The sequence below is a fragment of the Rhagoletis zephyria genome, unplaced genomic scaffold (genome assembly GCF_001687245.7).
Source record: "Rhagoletis zephyria isolate East Lansing unplaced genomic scaffold, Rhagoletis_zephyria_1.1 Rzeph_scaffold_01903, whole genome shotgun sequence".
NCBI classification, from domain to species: domain Eukaryota; kingdom Metazoa; phylum Arthropoda; class Insecta; order Diptera; family Tephritidae; genus Rhagoletis; species Rhagoletis zephyria.
The window spans coordinates 25,353-45,243 of NW_016158987.1; the positions used below are offsets into that span (position 1 = coordinate 25,353).

Sequence of the window (19,891 nt, forward strand, 5' to 3'; positions counted from 1 at the left end):
TATCATTTCGTTTATCGCATATCCCTGGAACCACTAATGCTTACGTTCCGAAATTTGACACAGCAACATATGTGGTCAATACCGTACTTACGGCGAAGAGTGGCAGATTTTGGAAAAGCGGGCGTGGCACCGCCCATACAAACTGAAATTCTCATATCGCTTATCTCTGGAACCAGTTATTGTAAGGTTTTGGAATTTTATACACCTACATTTATACACATATAAAATCGCAAGAATCATTCAACTGGGAACCATTTTCTCCCAGATTTTAAAATCGCATTGAATAATTGTTGTTTCGTGCAAAAGCTTTTAGAAGGATAAGTGTGTTTGTCTTCCGATCTTTGGCACAGGGATTGAGAGCTATCCTAAAAAAAATCATATTTATGATCAGATTTGTTTCACTTTTAGAACACATATTAGTAACATAAAATTTGGTGTAACTTGGTAGCCCAGACGTGTGATGAAAAAATATTCGGCTTTTGCCCAGTCTTGACAAAAACCTGTGTGAAATCGCCGATAGAGAAGGAAATATTATCTTTTGTAGTAAACTTTCAAGATACTTTTCAACCGTTAATGATCCTTATGAAAAAAAGAAAGAGTTTATGTAGATGTGGGCAATTTGGTATTTAACCTCCAAGAGGCTCTCAGACAAATATAGGTAATCGAGAAACTTATTTACAGACTGAATTGGTATGTGTTTGACATATTAGTCACCCTGCAAAAAGTTGTGCGACTAATCTCTACAGAGAGTATTCCGAGATTACTCTCAATCGGGTACAATTGGGCATTAATTAGTCCCAACTAGTCTCATACGGGTACTAATGGAGGTCAATTAGTCACGACTCATTCCTTATGGGTATAATTGGAGATCNGTCAATACCGTACTTACGGCGAAGAGTGGCAGATTTTGGAAAAGCGGGCGTGGCACCGCCCATACAAACTGAAATTCTCATATCGCTTATCTCTGGAAGCAGTTATTGTAAGGTTTTGGAATTTTATACACCTACATTTATACACATATAAAATCGCAAGAATCATTCAACTGGGAACCATTTTCTCCCAGATTTTAAAATCGCATTGAATAATTGTTGTTTCGTGCAAAAGCTTTTAGAAGGATAAGTGTGTTTGTCTTCCGATCTTTGGCACAGGGATTGAGAGCTATCCTAAAAAAAATCATATTTATGATCAGATTTGTTTCACTTTTAGAACACATATTAGTAACATAAAATTTGGTGTAACTTGGTAGCTCAGACGTGTGATGAAAAAATATTCGGCTTTGGCCCAGTCTTGACAAAAACCTGTGTGAAATCGCCGATAGAGAAGGAAATATTATCTTTTGTAGTAAACGTTCAAGATACTTTTCAACCGTTAATGATCCTTATGAAAAAAAGAAAGAGTTTATGTAGATGTGGGCAATTTGGTATTTAACCTCCAAGAGGCTCTCAGACAAATATAGGTAATCGAGAAACTTATTTACAGACTGAATTGGTATGTGTTTGACATATTAGTCACCCTGCAAAAAGTTGTGCGACTAATCTCTACAGAGAGTATTCCGAGATTACTCTCAATCGGGTACAATTGGGCATTAATTAGTCCCAACTAGTCTCATACGGGTACTAATGGAGGTCAATTAGTCACGACTCATTCCTTATGGGTATAATTGGAGATCAATTAGTCCCCAACTCATCTCTAACGGGTACTATTAACGATTTAATGATATGTACGCACTTAGTGAATGAAACTTCATGTGCGGCGTTGGCACACAGAGAGAGTATTCGCCTAACAAAACTGAGCACCCCGGCTCGAATCTCAGCTGGCGCAAATTTTTATTTTTATTTTTTAAAAGTGACTAGTCGCTTTTTATACCCGTTCGGGTATAAAGGTGAACAATTAGTCTCTTCATAGGACATGCTCGAACAAAAGCGATCAGTTCATTCCATATAAAGAGATCAAAAGTGGTATTAGTCGCATGCTCCTTTGCGATTGCTCCCAGAGTCATCCCGGATTAGTCTCATTTTTTGCAGGGCAGTGATGAACATCTCATCTATACATACAAATGCATATGCATATTTTTTATAAATGACAACCGAGGTTCCTTTTTCGGTCTAATTTCAAAAGCAACTGAAGAAATTTGGAGGAGACTTGATAGAATTAGCATTAATCAATCCGGTATTAACGTTCATAATTCGATTTTAAGTTTTCCTATAAACTCACTATAATTATGCTGGTGGACTTCAAAATGTAATTCCCATAAAGGAGTTAGCATTGGTGACAGGTAAAATTCAAAATTGTATGAAAAAGATGTCGAATTTCGACAAACTGGGCGATACTAGTATACATAAAACAATAAAAAATATTCCCGATGAATTGGTAATCTCCTTTTTGTTTTGAAGTCGGTTTGAAATCGATTAAAAAGAACACAAATTTTCTTGGGCATAAGCAAAATGAAAATTCCCACTTATCGACAACATTTTTTACAAATCATAATCCTAATTTATAAGACTTTTCCCATAGTACCCCAAGTGGACAAACATTCATTCGTTATTCCAAGATTAAAAATAAAAAATCAAAAGCCAAAATAAATTAAAAATAGTCTGCATATAAATAAGTGTCAGACATTAGACAGCCACGCCTCATACCGTAGCCCATTACGTTCTACTCGTTTACTTTAGTTGACACGCTCCTCATACATATGTATGAATGTGCACGTATGCAATATGTATGTACTTTCGAAATCCATAAATGTAAATATTTATATTTGGAGCGGCGTCCGTGCTTAGCTAACAGCAGCTTGTCTATTTTTTTTCTTTTATTCATTGTAATTTTTGCCGCCAATTTTTATTCTTGTTTACATATTTTGCTATTAATTGCAATAACGCGGCATTTCGCGCGCCAACTATAACTAAACTAGTTTCGTTTTTTTTCTCGATTGCTCGCTGGGGACACAAAAATTTTGCAACTGCATGTGTTTTTGTTGCGGATTTTATTTTTCGCACGCTAACATGGTGTAAAAATTTCACTTACGAAAGAGATTATGCGCTGGTGGTTGATATTTCTGTTGGGGAAAAGTTGGGAATTTTTTTCTTAAATAAATAAAGTTAGTATGCTTGTTATGACAAAATAGATGTGCGAGCAAGCAGTCATGTGATTGAGCAGCTGACGTACTCTGAAATAATAATGCCATTTATTCATATAGTATGTATTACTTAATGGCAAATTCTTGTAGTTTTAATTTTATGTATTTAAATAGGAAAAAAGTAAGGTGGGAATAAATAAATATGTACATATATTGCATGTGCATATGCATGTGAAAATTTGTATGTGGTAACTTGCCTAGTAACTTTTCAAAGGGATGCAGGTTAGTTAACGCTTTAAAATTAGGCCAAAGAGATGATTGCGTTACTTACCATACATACATCATTTAATAGCTGTAGAGCAATCAGTCCATATGTCCAAATGGATCAAAGGTTAGTAAAGCTCATGCGGAAGAGCGAATGAAAACTTTTGGTCACCCAACAAAACCGGGAATGAAAACTATAACTCCTGATGACACACAGCAGATCAACACTGTATCGGATGTGAGATATTGAGCATTGATCTTAATCCTAATCTTATTCTTGATCTTAACCTTAATCTTAATCTCATTCTAAATCCTAATCTCAATCTAAATACTAATCTTAATCTTAGTCCTAACCAATCTTAATTTGAATTTTATTCTTAGTGTTATTCTAACGCTAATCTAATTCTCAATCTTAATCTTCTTCTGAATATTTTCAATTTCATCGGAATTTGTACTTACAGCCAAAGTAAGAAGTTTCACTTAAAAAAAAAAATAGTTTACATTGTAATGACAGTTAATTCTTTTATTTTATTTTGCAAATTGCTTACAAACTTACAAAATAAATATTTTAAGCATTATTGACGTATTTGCTCTCCATTCCAATGCCTTCGTGTAATTGAAAGTTGAGTAGCCGTACAATATAATGCAATGTTTTGCGCTAGATCCGTTTTAATTTGCACACGGATAATAACCTAATATATATTATGTCGCTATAATTCAAAGAAAAACCTTCAACAATGATCCGGTCTGATACAAGATTGAAAGCAAAATACATTTTAGTTGCAAAATAAAGCAACTCAGCTTGTTTAAGATGTGTGGGGGGCAAAAAGTTATAAAAATCATTCTGCCTAAATGCGAAAGAATAGTAAAAGAGATCAGAAATATGAACTATGTTGTTGCCTTAAGTCCGTAAATTACCTATCAGCAAGGAATAAAATTTAGATTTGCAGAAGTAGCACATCGAAAAAGGCCTTACTATTTATTTAGGACAGCTTTTGCATACAATTTGCAGGCTTTGAAATATGAATTGACCAATTTTAATTACTAAAACTAAAAATCCCTTGGCTAATATATATTCTCAAAAAGCTAAGACCAATATATATAGTCCAAAAACTCGAGCTTTCAAAATTAAGTTGTTTTTTTTTTCAAAATACATGTCATCCTAACCACTTCTTCTACAGCTCTAGTTAACCCATCGAATGTAACCTAAACCGTTTTAATGGCAATTTAATGCCACCACAATAAGAAGTAAATCATCGCAACAACCACACAAATAAATTAACCACGGCCATCAGCAACTACTAAAGTTTGTCGACCATCTACGATTGCCTGCTAGCCAGCGGGTGGATATACATACATATGTAAGTAAATGCGATCACCGTACCAAAAAAAAAAAAAAAAGGAAAGCAGGGCAAGACGCATGCGTAGAAGGCTAATGTGTCCGCGACTAACGGTTGACTAAGCAACCGCGCGCGACTACATACATATGTACGTACGTATGTATAGCTCACCGACAGACAATCAGTCCAAAGCTGCCATGCAACCCAAACCAGCTGGTTGGCTGCTGGTGGTTTGTGTGACGCTGCCGAACTAAGCACGCAATGACAATTGTGTAATCGCTGTCACATTCGGGGCAATCGGCTTAAAAAGGAGAGCGAGTAAGTTAAAAAGAATCGCACAAAACCATTTAACCGATCAGCAGCGGCGTCGGCGGCGGCTACATGGCTAACTGCAGCCGGAGGGTAGCACAAAAACCACACTTGCAATCAGTCATATGTACAGACATACATACATATGTACATACATACATATGCTTTTAAGAAGGGGCGGACATGCCTGCAGCCATGCAGAAGACAAAGTAATGAGAGTGCAAACAATTGCAAACAATTGTTAAGTCGTGCATTCGACCACAAGAAGGCGAAAAGCCGCCATAATTAATTTTAACTGAAATTTTAGATTCCAACCCGGTTTAATTGAGTGAAGACAAGAGGAAAAATACAAGAAAATTTAACTGTAATATTACTCTTCATTGAGTTTTTTGTAAGCTGCTCAGTATCAGGTGTCAATAGTCAGTAAAGCGGTTTCGCATTTTCGTTTTTTTTTTTTTTAAGAAGCTACCTTCTATTAATTTTTCATCGAATAACTCAAAAATATGCACATAATTAGTTATTGTGGCGAACACGGACTGAACATAATTTTGGTCAGTTTGTACAAAATGTCAAATGGCAATCTCCCCCAGTTCTTTGCGCAACAAATTAGAACTATTAGTATCAGATTTGAACTGCCATACAAACCTAATCTCAAAATGCCTTATAAAGGACATAAAAAGCGGACCGCTGAACATAAGATTCCGAATCTTTGCCCATATGTTAGTAATAATATTATAAATAGACATCAAAAAAAAGGAGTAAATCTTTATTTTAAAACATTCCTCCTCTGCAAAACTTAACCTCAAAATCACTTTAAGAATACCACAGCGGACTCGCTAGATAAGTTTGTCGAAGTTTTGAGCTCGGTGTGCAGAGGCCGGTGGAGCTTTCTGAGTTAAGGTCGTCTGAGCAATGAGCCAGGACACTAGATCATGAGTAGCGAGGAGTCACTTAGCTTGCTTCTAAATACTCACTTTCCTTCAAATCCTTTCCCGTAGAAAATTTCCTTAAGGGAAGTGCGTGGAGACTGCGCTACTTTTCCTGACCTTCTCGATGACCGTCGCCTGACTTTGGCAAAAAGCTGCGAAGTTGTCGTGCCGTTAGCTGGCACCACTCTACGCGAACTGCGTAAGATACGGATATATTCCTATGGGTTGGAGGGTAATCGAGGTCCACAAGGACTCAAAGGTATTCAGTCTCTCATTTCTACTGAAAACGTTGGAGAAGGCAGGTTGACCTGCACATGAGGAGTGTGATTCGTCGAGATCGCCTATCAAGAGCTTAGCATGCTTACTGTAAAGGAAGGTCGTTATAAACCGCTCTACACACAATTGTGAGGTGGATAAAAGAAGACTTCACTTAGAAAGATTTTTTTTGAGTAGCCTTCCTCGATATCGAAGGGCTTTTAATAATGTCCTGTCGGAGTTAATAGTTAAGACTTTCTATAAGTTTGAGGTTGCTGCCAGTCTCATTTGGCTCATCCAAAACTTGCTAAGTGACAGTACTGTCATGACCATATGAGGCAGCGCTTGCTTGCAGTGCACGGTAAAGAGGGGTACCCCGCAGTAAGGTTTTCTCTCACCTTTGCTCTGGGTCATAGTGGTGAGCGATCTACTAAAGGAGCACGGCTGTCGGGTAATTGACTACGCAGACGACGTTGCACCTATAGTTAAAGGTAAATATTTGAACACGCTCTTAACATTGTTACTAAGTTTGCTGCGAAAAGTGGATTCGCCGTCAGTCCCAGTAAGCCGGAATTGGTTTTATTCAATAGAAAGTATAAAATCTCCGACGCTGTTCTTCTCTCAGTACGAAGTACAGCTGTCTGTCAGGGTCAATTACTTGGGCTTGATCCTTGAAAGGAAGCTTTCGTGGAGCCAAACATCGAGGAAAGACCAAGGAAGGCAGCAGTGTCCTTATATTGCTGTAGGGAGCTATTGGTAAGAGATTGGGTATTTCGCCTACAGTTGACCATTGGCTCTATGAGACCGTAGTTAAGCCAATTATATTTTGTGGCACCCTTGTCTGATGGAACTCACTGGAAAAGGACACTAGCTAAGCAGCTGGAGCGCGTACAATGGATTGCTTTAATTGGTATTAGTGGGGCACTGCGAGCCACCCCACATTAGCACTGAACGTAATGCTAAACGTAGTGCCTGTCGACGTTGCAGGCAAAATTGCCGCGGGCCGAACCCCTATTAGACTCAGAGAAACCGATTGGTTGACCGGTTTAAGCACTGGCCACTCTGGAGTTCTAGAGGGCTAGGCGATTTCATCCCGCTGATTACTTCGCCCCCGAAATAGCTCCTAGGAGCTTCTTCTCTGCCCACTTTCCCTCAAAGGAGGATTGAACATCTTCACGGACGGATCGAAACTAGACGGCAGGGTTGGTGGTGGGGAGAAAGCTTCCCATCAACATCAAGTTCCAGACGGAAGTGACCGCTATCAAGGAAGCGGTAGAAATCCGGCTCCGTAAACCTATGACAGTCAGGGAGGTGAGCATTTATTCTGATAGCCAAGCGGCTATCAAGGCCTTGTGTACGTTGGAGTTGCACTCTAACTTGGTTAAGGAATGTTTTGTCTCTCTCTCTCGGTCGCGTCGGAATACTTCTGTATTAGGCTAATTTGGGTTCCGAGTCACACCGACATTACGGGGAACTGTGTGGCTGACGAAAGGCACTCGTGGAACGTTAACGCCGGATAAAGAGCGGCTTGGGGGCCATTGATCACTTGCAGTACACTCTTGGATAGATGGGCCTCATGTCAGCTCATGTAGCCTTCGCCCTCTCCTCCACATTGAGGCGCCACGATAGCTTACTATCGAGGATAATTCCGCTGTACTTGGTTCTTTGCTTCACCTGAACAGTCTCCCCTTCCAGCTTAGGCTTGGCCCAGATCCGAACCTTGTATTTCCAGGTAAACAATACCAGATCTGTTTTTTCTGCGTTGATACTAAGTCCCACTTTGATTGCCCAAATATGTATTACCCGTAGTGCTTGGCTCATAAGTGAGCTGAGTGTGGACAGATACTTTCCGCTTACTATGACAGAGATATCATCCGCATACGCAGTAAGTTCGGCAGGTCCTCCCTCCATTTTCTTCAGTATCCTGTTATATGGAAAAATCAATATTTTTCGATCAGAAAACTGAGGTTATTTTCAGGAGACTTGCAATAGTCATACCCAATTTTTTAATACTAACGATTTTTTATTGGTCCCCCAATTGCATTTTTTCGGGGTTTCTGGGGGTTTTTGGCGGACCTATAAATTATAGTTACCATGGGAAAATGGTTAAATAAGCTATGGGGTATTATTTTTCGGAATGTTCTGCAGAGAAACGGAGTTTTCCAAACGAAAAATATTCATTTTTAAGAATTCTATACCATTTTCATGAAAAGTTCCTTTTTTCCATATAAAATACATGGAAAACTTTGAGCGCTTTGAGCGACCTATAAATATTTTTTGATTTCAAATTAAAAAAATATGCGTAATACTCTAGCAGCAAGAATAATGTCTCAAATTAAATGTTTACATAAAAATATTACTGTTAACTAAGTTAACAAGCTAAACTACAAACAACGCTTGTTTAAAAAATTAAAGTAGTTATCACTGAAACTATTAATAAAACCTATTGTACAAGCGCCGTCAATTATGCGAAATCGCCTTCTTATTAACAACAATAGAAGAAACATAATAATAAATCAAGAAAATTAACATATAAGATAATTTTGATAACAATGTTTGAAAGCGTCTCGCATACCGCACAACATACAACACACTGTACGCCAACGTATTGTAGCAGAACGCCACTCAGCCATTTATATGCGCATAAATAATGGATTCGCCGCCGATGTGAACCAACAAAAAATATACAATAGCATAAAAAGCAGTTGCACTAAATTTTAACAAACCTGCCGGAAAAGTGGTCAGATCCATTTAAAATGAAATGTAGGCCAACGTAGATGCAGCCCCACAGGCGTTTTTGGGGAGCGACAAAATGCCGCAAGAAAAACAACGCGCAGCATTGCGAAAAAAAAACAACTGCAATGATCAAACCAAAAAAAAAGAGAAATACTAAAATAAATTGCTAGGCATGAATGTTTGACTATGTCTCTTTAAATTTGATTTGAACTGCACTAAATGCACTTAGCCGGGAATATAGACGAAAAAAGCGAAATGTAATGTATACGCCCCACTGCGTCGCGCGAACCGTTTACTCGTAGATTAGTGTTTTGAGCTTAAATAAGCGACTTTCGGGAAAAGCGAAGCTGTACTTTTTGGTTTATTTTAGTGATTTTTTTTTTTGGAATTTTACTGCGCAACAATGGTGGCTCAACAGAAGAATCCAAACTTAATTTTTTCTCCTACAAATATCAATTACTTGCCATAGTCGCGAAACAAGTGAATGCTCTGTTGATGCTGAGGCAACACAGAGAGCAACAACAACAACAATAACACAAGCAGCAGCAGCAAGCATAATGGTCCAGCGGCGATCGTGCAGCATCAGTCGAGCGGACACATATGTCTTTCAGTTGAGTTTGCGCGTTTAAATAGTACTGCTCTAAATCTATGGCTGCAAGTGCACGTAGAACCAGGCTGGCTAAAAACAAAAAACAAAAACAAAAAAAAAGCTGCAATAACATCAGCATCGTCATCAGCCGCAAGACAACACATGTTTGGGATTTTGCTGCATAAAAAGTCACACCAAACATGAGTAATGTCTCGCAAGTTTTGACCACTTCTGGTTAGCAGCTTACGCTCTACGCCACTGTACACCTTTCCAGCCAGTTTTTCTTACATGCGAGTACATGCAAACATAGCTGAAACTATAGTAGCTTGTAGTTAGCTGGACTATGTTGGCCTGGAGCGGTAGAATAACCACTCGCTCAACGTGCTAAATGCACAGCAAGCAGAAAAATTACTCTATCACTGAAACCTTATGCGCAGATCAGGTTGGAATTGTTAGAGCTTTATATGTAACGCAGCGTTTCGCCAACCACTTTTGATTATTGCTTAGCGCTGCGTACAATTGGAGACTATTGTTTAATGTTTAAGAATTCGCAAGTGTGTGGATGAAAAGTGAAACGCTTTGTGGTGTCGGAGAATGGTATCAAATTTTGTTGTGTGGTAAATGCGAGTATTGGTGTGTGCTGTCGTAAAAAATATTTATGTAAATATTTGGAAAATTGATATGCGCATGCGAACACGCTTAAATTCGTTAATTTTTCTTCAAAAATATGTTGGGTTATTAACTAAAACTTGAGCTCAGAGTTGGGTGCGGATATAGTCTATTATGAGGCATGGATATACATTAGTAAATGAGGGATTTAAAAACAAAAAAACTCGCATATTTGAAGAATCAGTTGTATGGGAGCTAAATTTTATAGAAAATTTGCATATAATAAAAATAAGCTCGCGTAAAAAGTTTCAGTCGGATCTATATAAAGCATAGTGTTTAGTTTGCGTTTAAATAACAGAAAGGCAGACGTACAGACGAACATTTGAACAAGACTTACAGGGCAATTCTGGAAACTATTTATCTGAAAGCTCTTTACATTCTTTCGAAAAACTATTGAAAGATCAGCTAACTAGGAGGTCTTAGCGTTACGATGTTCGCCTTTAAGCAAATAAGTTTTTTTTAATTTAATTAAATAAATAAAAAAAAACATTCTATTCATCATTTTAAAGCAATACAAAATAATAAATAAATAAAAAAATTAATTACGAGAAGGAAAAAATTAAATGAAAATAAGGCAAAAATAAATAAAAAATATTTTTAAAATTAAAATAATTTTTTTTCTTAAAGTTAAAAAAAGATAAAACAAAAGAAGGAATCAGTATTCAAAAATTAAACAAAACAAATATTTCTGTTTTTGAAGCATAATCTAAAAATCAAAGGAAAATTTTATGAACAGATTAAAAAAATAAAAGAAAATCCTACAAATTAAATGAAATAAAGAATTTATTTTCAATTTTAAATAAAAAAAATATATAAATAAACAAAAATTTTAAATAACAAAAGAATAAAATAAATAAATTAAAAGTATAAATCATACGTTTCTAAAAGCTAAATGCAAAAAAGAATTTTTCATTTTTAAACAATAAATTTTAAAAAATTTAAAGAAATTAAACTAAAAAAAAAGTTTTAAAAAGAAAAAAATATGTTCCTGAAAATTAAATTAATTTAAGAAAAACATTTATCTTTTTAAAACAAGAACATGTAAACATTAAAAAAATGTATGAAGAAATAAAGTTAATTTAAAAAAGAAAAAGAAAATTAATTCCTATAAATTAAATTAAATTAAAAAATATATATCTTTCGTTTCAAAACTATGTATCTAAAATTTTAAATCTAAAGATTAAAAGAAAATGGAATTAAAAAAAAAAAATCCGTTGCCCGAGGAGGTAATCAGCATACTTATCTACCACCGACTTAGTCATGGATTTATCTATATGTTCACGAAATATGCATCCATCGGAATAGAAATGAATACCCACATTTCGCTTCATGCGCGTAATCGTATCCTTATTTATCTACAAAATCTACAATTATTCCGTATCAGAAATCTAGTTACATATATCTAATTCAAATGTATATTAAACTGGCTGTATATAAGCTTTTTGGACAATCTCTTCGAAACGATTTCTTTTATACAAAAAGGTAAATTCTATAGTATTTTGTCGCAAAATTAATTTAAAAAAGAAGAAATATAAATAAACTCCTAAAAATTAAATTAATTTAAAAAATATATATTTTACGTTTTAAAACAATGAAATCTAAAAACTTAAAAAAATTATATTAAAAAAAAAAAAAAAATTAATTAAAATCCGCTGCTCTGTCTCGAATGGCAAGCCAAGAAATTTTGCTCACTCGGCTTTTGCGACTGTTGTAACAACGCGTGTTTAACATCCTTTTTCTATCACGAAAAGATGCATCGCAATATAAGCGAGCGGGTAATGTTAGTTTTGAAGCCACAAACAAAGCAAACGCTTAAGAATAAATTTAAGTATGTCTTTTCTTCACGTTAATTCAAGGAATCTAAATTTTTAGCTAAGTCCTTCTCTCCTTCTCCTGGGTAACACTTTGGTGGTTACATTTTCCCAAATGTTTCAGCGACCATAGCAGATGCTATCCACCAATGTTCTGCATNACAAAGCAAACGCTTAAGAATAAATTTAAGTATGTCTTTTCTTCACGTTATCGCAACATTCATATTAAGATGAATTCAAGGAATCTAAATTTTTAGCTAAGTCCTTCTCTCCTTCTCCTGCGTAACACTTTGGTGGTTACATTTTCCCAAATGTTTCAGCGACCATAGCAGATGCTATCCACCAATGTTCTGCAGTCACAAACCACTGTAAAAATTACTGCCCAGATTTCACAATTCTTTAACTTCACACTTCATCTTGGAACTGTCGTGGCGGAGTTTAAATAATAGTAGCCTGTCCGATCACAAGCCTAGTTCACAGAGACTTACAGTAAATAACAATTTGTTGGGCATTTAAGAACCAAATTGTCTTTANTGTCCGATCACAAGCCTAGTTCACAGAGACTTACAGTAAATAACAATTTGCTGGGCATTTAAGAACCAAATTGTCTTTACCGCGCTGCCTTGAAATATTTTTTATTTGAATAAATTTAAGTGCTGGAGCTTGTATAGCAAAGTCTCCAACTGTGTGCATTGCCTATCACAAAATTTCAATATTTAGCAGGTTGAATCTGTAAAAAATTCACCTCAGTAACAGCGGTTTTGTTTTGGGAAAGCAGAAGCATTTAATTTAGTGTCACAATCTTCTACATAAAAACCCCAAATGGGCTAACTAACCGGTTTCGCATAGCCCACCTTAGAAGCGTAATAAATCTTGCTACAGACGGGGTATACCATACTTGGCCTTAGCTGAAAAAAAACTCGTTATATTTATTTATTTACATATATTTAGTTTTTATTTTCACCACCAACCTGCTAGAATAATTCACTAATAAGCGGATCTACCGTTTCCTTCTTACTTACCATTTCTACAATTTATTTATTTTTTTTTTTAATCCTGTTTAAATGCGCACACATACATTTGTGCATATACTATATACAAATTTGCATTGATTTCTTACTGCCTGAAGAAAGTAATTAAATTCTAATCAAAAATCAAAAACAAATCGCGAAAACGAAAGCGAAAGTGTGGCACGTAAAATTTAATGGTCTCACTTGTCAGGTTCACCACCTGATTGCGACTAATGCGGTTATGCGATTCGCTTTATTTTCTAGATAAATGCATATAAATTTCTGCAGTCAAAATAATCAAACTAGTTATACAACTTAACTTCAACAGAAGATGCACGTCATTTTCGATTTAATTATGTAAAAAAAAAAAACAATTTTACCTATTTCTAAACTAGTTTAATGGAGAAACGCGCAAAAATATTGTGGAGTTCGTTAAAGCATTTAACAATAATATTTTGAAGACTAAGTGCTAACAAAAAGTATAATAATTCTACTAAGACAATTTACTGAATTCAAAATGTTGTTCTGGAATTTTCATTTTCGTTAAGAAATACATGCGGGTCCTCTGGCGGTCATAACGAGATGAATGATGTTTTCTTTTGTAATATTTTAAATTTTTTTCAACCAAAATTTTTATTGTTTTTTTTTTAACAATATTGTTCATGACTTAACCAAACCCATATAAACGAAATTTTACAAAAAATAAAAAAAAATTTGACCTTTATAACCATATTTTTTAGAAAATTTTTGGTACATTGCTTATGAAATTTTGGTAAAATAAGCGCAAGTTTTAAGCAACTAAAAATCGATTGCTTTATAATGTTTTTTTTTTTCTTTGGACGGCGTTTTGCCATATAAATACGAATTTCTTGTGTAAGAAAATGCGTAAGACTGTTTGCAAAATAATTTANGAAGACTAAGTGCTAACAAAAAGTATAATAATTCTACTAAGACAATTTACTGAATTCAAAATGTTGTTCTGGAATTTTCATTTTCGTTAAGAAATACATGCGGGTCCTCTGGCGGTCATAACGAGATGAATGATGTTTTCTTTTGTAATATTTTAAATTTTTTTCAACCAAAATTTTTATTGTTTTTTTTTAACAATATTGTTCATGACTTAACCAAACCCATATAAACGAAATTTTACAAAAAATAAAAAAAAATTTGACCTTTATAACCATATTTTTTAGAAAATTTTTGGTACATTGCTTATGAAATTTTGGTAAAATAAGCGCAAGTTTTAAGCAACTAAAAATCGATTGCTTTATAATGTTTTTTTTTTCTTTGGACGGCGTTTTGCCATATAAATACGAATTTCTTGTGTAAGAAAATGCGTAAGACTGTTTGCAAAATAATTTTNTACTAAGACAATTTACTGAATTCAAAATGTTGTTCTGGAATTTTCATTTTCGTTAAGAAATACATGCGGGTCCTCTGGCGGTCATAACGAGATGAATGATGTTTTCTTTTGTAATATTTTAAATTTTTTTCAACCAAAATTTTTATTGTTTTTTTTTTAACAATATTGTTCATGACTTAACCAAACCCATATAAACGAAATTTTACAAAAAATAAAAAAAAATTTTACCTTTATAACCATATTTTTTAGAAAATTTTTGGTACATTGCTTATGAAATTTTGGTAAAATAAGCGCAAGTTTTAAGCAACTAAAAATCGATTGCTTTATAATGTTTTTTTTTTCTTTGGACGGCGTTTTGCCATATAAATACGAATTTCTTGTGTAAGAAAATGCGTAAGACTGTTTGCAAAATAATTTTAAAAAAATCAACGCCAGTTTTTATAAATTGCACTTGTTGTATATGTAAAACAAAGCTGTCAGCAAAAGAAAATGTATTGAAAATCTACGCGATTCTTGAGACGCCTAAAACTGCACTTTATTTTTTTTTTTTAATTTAAAATAAAAACTGCAAAACAATTCTAAGAATACAAATTAAAAAGATTGAAATTTTGAAAATTTGTTGAATTTTTTTTTAAATTTTGTATAAAAATTTAAAGTTTGATTTATATGTATGTTTTTTTTTGGTTATGGAGTGAATAATTTTGGTAAAAAAAATAACAAAAAAAATTTACTTATAAATACATTGTAAACATTAAAAATAAAACGCTATCTATTCATCCAGCTTTGACCGCCGGTGCATGTACATTAGGGTGGTCCAAAAAGAGTTTAACATATTAAGCTCTCACCACTTAGGATTTTTCTAAATGGAAAAAGGAATACCCGTATTTTTTTGTTAAAAAAAAATATATTTAGAACTGTCTCAAAGCCCATGAAGTTGTCCATTTATTTTTTATAGGGGAAAAAACACTTTTCGTAGAAATGATATAGAATTATTGAAAAACAATATTTTTCGATCAAAAAACTCTGCTTCTCTTCAGGAGACTTCAAGTAATAGTACTCAATTGTTTATTTTACCATTTTTTAAACCTAACAATTTTGTTGAATTTTTGGGCAGTTATAAATATCTTTTTTTCAACAAAAAAATACGGTTATTCTTTTTTTTCCATTTAAAAAATACGAGGGGTAAGAGCTTGACATTTTAAACTCGCTGCATGAATTTTTGAATCACCTTAATGTACATACATATAAAAAATATATTTTAGTTATGAAAGCAGAAGTTTATATTCAGCTATATACATATGTATTTTTGTCTGTGTTTGAGTACTGATTTTGGCAGTGAAACACATAATATTAAATGAAAGTCACCGATGACGCTGTTTGTGCGCTTAAAAAACAAAATTCATTTATTTAATTTTACTCTACGCCATGAATAAATTAATTTGATAGCATTTATATTAATGTAATTTCAAAACAACTAAAATAAAATGTTACTGGGCAAACTAATTGGCTTTCTAAATTTTTTCAAAAAACTGCAGTGGCTCTTATAGTTTTTGTTTCGGAATTGAAAGCCCTTAGGAAATCAGTGTTATTGTTGGCCAACAGTCCTCAGTTTTCTCCAAATAATTTTGATTTGGATGCCTAGTGATATCAATTACTTTATTAATCACCAAAAAAATTATCCTTTATAAATCCGCTTGTGTGTGGCACTAGGTTTTTGAAAATGTGGTAGGAAAAACGTCCACAATACACCAATTTTCCTCCTTTGTTAGAACAGAGAGCTTATAAAATAAAAATAAATATATTTTAATAAAAAGGTTAGAAACCCTTAATTTATTATTAGTTGATTGCACCAATTAACAATGTAAATGTTTGTCTGGCTTAAAAATGTTATGAAAATACGAAACGAGTTCATTAAAATCAAAAAATAAATTTGCGATCGACGAACCCAAGCAGTTGAGTTCAAACAAACAAATGATTTCCACATGCCTGTTATCACTTTGGCAATTTGCACTAACTTGCATTCCGTTGCACTCTTAATTCCAAGGTCAAAAGCTAAATATTTAAAGAAAAATGAGGGCAATGATAAAAAAGTAGAATTTCTTAAAAAATATTTGCTAGTTATATAGGTTTGAGCGGAGGCCAAAATAATTTCGCGAATGCCTTCTTTTCTCTACATAGTTACGCTAATTGGTCGTCGCAAGTATGGATAGGTCCTCTTGCATTGATCATCACATTCTCTTCGTGAGCTTTTGTTGTCCACTTATGCGTGCCAGTTCGAAAGATCTTTTCACCTAGGCATCATCACGATGCGTATGGCATATACAAGCCAACACATACGTTGAATCGTAATGCAACTACAATGGCATGGGTCATTGTAAAGCACATACAGTTCGTCAGTCCATTTTTTTCGATACCCATCGCCCACAGGATTTTGCGAAAAATTGTGCCTTAGAAAGTCCCAAAAGACCTTGCATATTTTTCTTCACAACGTCCGTGTTTCGGCTTCATATAATAGATGGACCTAAAGACGATTTGAAGAGCGGGTTTTTGTTTCGTCGACAGAGTTCCGCCTTCAATTTTCTCTATGAGCCCAAAAGCAGTACCTAATTGTTAACTCCAGGCTAACATTATTGTTGGTATTAATACAACCAGCAACCTAGGTATACAACACCTTCGCTTCTTTTAAATAGTAACTGGGAACAGTGACGTTGTAGAAGTATTTTTTTTATTTTGCTCGTTCACGAATAGACCACCTCCTTTCTTATCCTGCTCTGCGCTAAGTATGCTGGGTTTTCGGCTGGATTATCTTCTGTGCTATGATTTCAAAAGTGGCTTCTTTATCGATGAAAAGGTTACGTATGTATATCGTATTTCTTACCGAGGCTCTTTTCCAGGATGAACTGTGAAAATCTGGTTAAACGTGGATTTACTAGGTCTGAAGTCACAGTGATAAGGCCCATTCAGTTGGATAATTAAGGGCTTTCGATTTTCACACAGTATTGCCGATATTACCATGAAATAAATATTAATTGCCTGAGCTTTAATGGTTTAACGCGACACCTGCATCGAAAGCGTTGATAACTGATAATCTCATATCTCTGCTACTTAATTTCCATCTTTATCTCTGCGGGAGCTAGTTAGGCCTGGCCACGAAATCGGTTGGTAGCTACCATATCTTCTGATAAAATTTTTGCATTCTTGCACGGCAACAGTTCAAGGTCATCCCACTTATGCCTTTCTGCCGCTCTCTCCTTCCTCTTGAAAATTGTTATACCCCCTGTTCTATTTTGACCAATCAATTAGGTTGATCCTTGGATTACTCCCTTCTTGGCTCTATATTGACTATATTGAGCTTTGTTGAAGGTCCCCAGAGCGAATTCGTTTTTCTTGATAGCATTCGTACACAAGCTTAAATGTAACGTAACTTATAGTTATCCAACAGCTAAAAATGCATGAAGCCAAGTGCTTTGGTCTCAGTCATAATTGTATGGTTTCTAGCTTTACCTGGCAGATGCTCGTAGAGATGTTACTATGTATACAGGGAAGTTAATGAAATAGTAGGCACCTACATACATACTACGATGTCATGAACCACCTTGGGGTTATCAAATACCTCATTTGATTCTAGAGTACAACAAGTCATTTTTAAGCAAGTGCCGTTAATTTCTTCATGATCAAATGCGCAGAACTAACCTCCACCTATCCGATAAAAATATAGTAATTGTCAAAATCGGTTCACATGGAATTATATCCTTTATACATCCCTGTAAAAACGAAATCGGAGATATAGAGGAATAAGCGAGAGTGGTTAAGTCAGAATTCTAAAAAACATGAGCGGTGTTGTGAGAAAGAATCAGAAAGGAATCGCGAGAGAAAGCGCACAGGTAAAATCAGGAGTGTCGTAGATTTGTGAGATTGGGCAAAAACAATCGGTGGTCGAAAGCAAAATAAATGGAAGTCGTGTTCATTAAAATTTATAAATATGTATATCATTTTCGAATTTTATGGCCATAACCGTGGCCGAAGAGTAGAGTAAATACAGGATTACTTGCAAACGCATAGAATTGTAGTACAATGGTGCGAGGACAATAGAAAAAAAAGTAAGTGCGCCTGGACCACACTGGAGAAATGAAACTTACATTACATACATATCTATTTTGTCTCATAACCAAAATACATATATACATATGTACATACATACATACATACATCTGCTTTTGCTCAAGGTTTTATTTTTTGCCTTTTTTCTATTCTAGATCCCTACCTCTATCCCTGTTCATTCTAATTACATTTATGTTATTCTGTTTTCCTTTATCTTCATTTTTATCTTTATACTCTATCGGTAACAAAATCGATAGAAACATCCAATAAAATGTCGATAACAGAGCCAATAAAAATATCGATAACAAAATCGATGAAAAATTTGGTAAAATTTTCGGTGGCAAAACCGATAATAATATCGGTTGCAAAATCTATTAGAAACTCGATAAAAATATTCATAACAAAATCGATAAAAATATAGATAAAAATATCCACATCAAAAACGATAAAACAATCGAGAAAAGCATGCATAACGAAATCGATAAATACTGATAAATATCGATAACAAAATCGATAAATATTGATAAAAAATCGATAAATTTCGATAACAAAATCGGAAAATATTGAAAAAAATCTATAAATATCGATAACAAAATCGATACAAATTTCGATAACAAAATCGATAAAAATATCGATAACAAAACCAATAAAAATATCGATTATTTTATCGATAAGACCCGAGAATGCCGGAAATCTCTAAAATCCCAAAATAGTTCCCAGATTGAGTCTCTGTGTCTCGCTCTATAACCTTTCCTCTTTAGTTACCTTTATTATAATCTTTCTTCCCCTCTTTTTAATCTTTACTTTTTTCGGTATTCCCATCCTCATCTTTTTCTTTATATTTATCTTTGTTTTTACTTTTATGTTTATCATTTTCTTCCTCTACATTATATATATAACTGAAGTGTTTAAATTTACGCATGGCGTATCCTTTTAATGAGGTCTGTCCAAGCACGAACTCCTTTAGAGATAGTCCTCGAAGAGTGTATCTAATATTTCTATTCCTTTAGATATAGGACCTCAAATATTGGCACACATTCTTTATTTTGTCGGCCAAGATCATTCCTTCAAGAGCTCAAGGACTTTCCATATTATCAACAATTAGACGACGTTCCTACTGTCTTGAACAGACGTTCTCTCCATTCGCACAAACAACGACCTTTGTTAATTGCAATGCAAAAATATTGATGAACATATAAAAATCAGCAAAAAAAAATTTCCAAAAACCATAAAGGTAAATTTTAAATTAACAAAAATTTGCCTAGTGGTGTGAGTTACTAAAAGTTGAGCATGTGTGCGTCAGTCAATGGGCCTGTGGACTACCGAAAATGCACACAAACAAAAATTATTCGGGTGTTTGAATGTGTGGGTGAGCACGCGAAACAACCAAATTAATTACAGATCTTAGGATTTTTATGAATTAAAAGAAGGAAGAGAAA

The 19,891-nt window shown here is 34.4% G+C and overlaps 1 protein-coding gene across 1 annotated transcript in view; it reads right to left on the reverse strand.

Moving 5' to 3' along the window:
* The window catches only part of LOC108365535 (angiotensin-converting enzyme-like), a 92,620-nt gene that overhangs the window by 22,952 nt on the left and 49,777 nt on the right, over nucleotides 1-19,891 (reverse strand). The gene's annotated exons all lie outside the window — the stretch shown is intronic.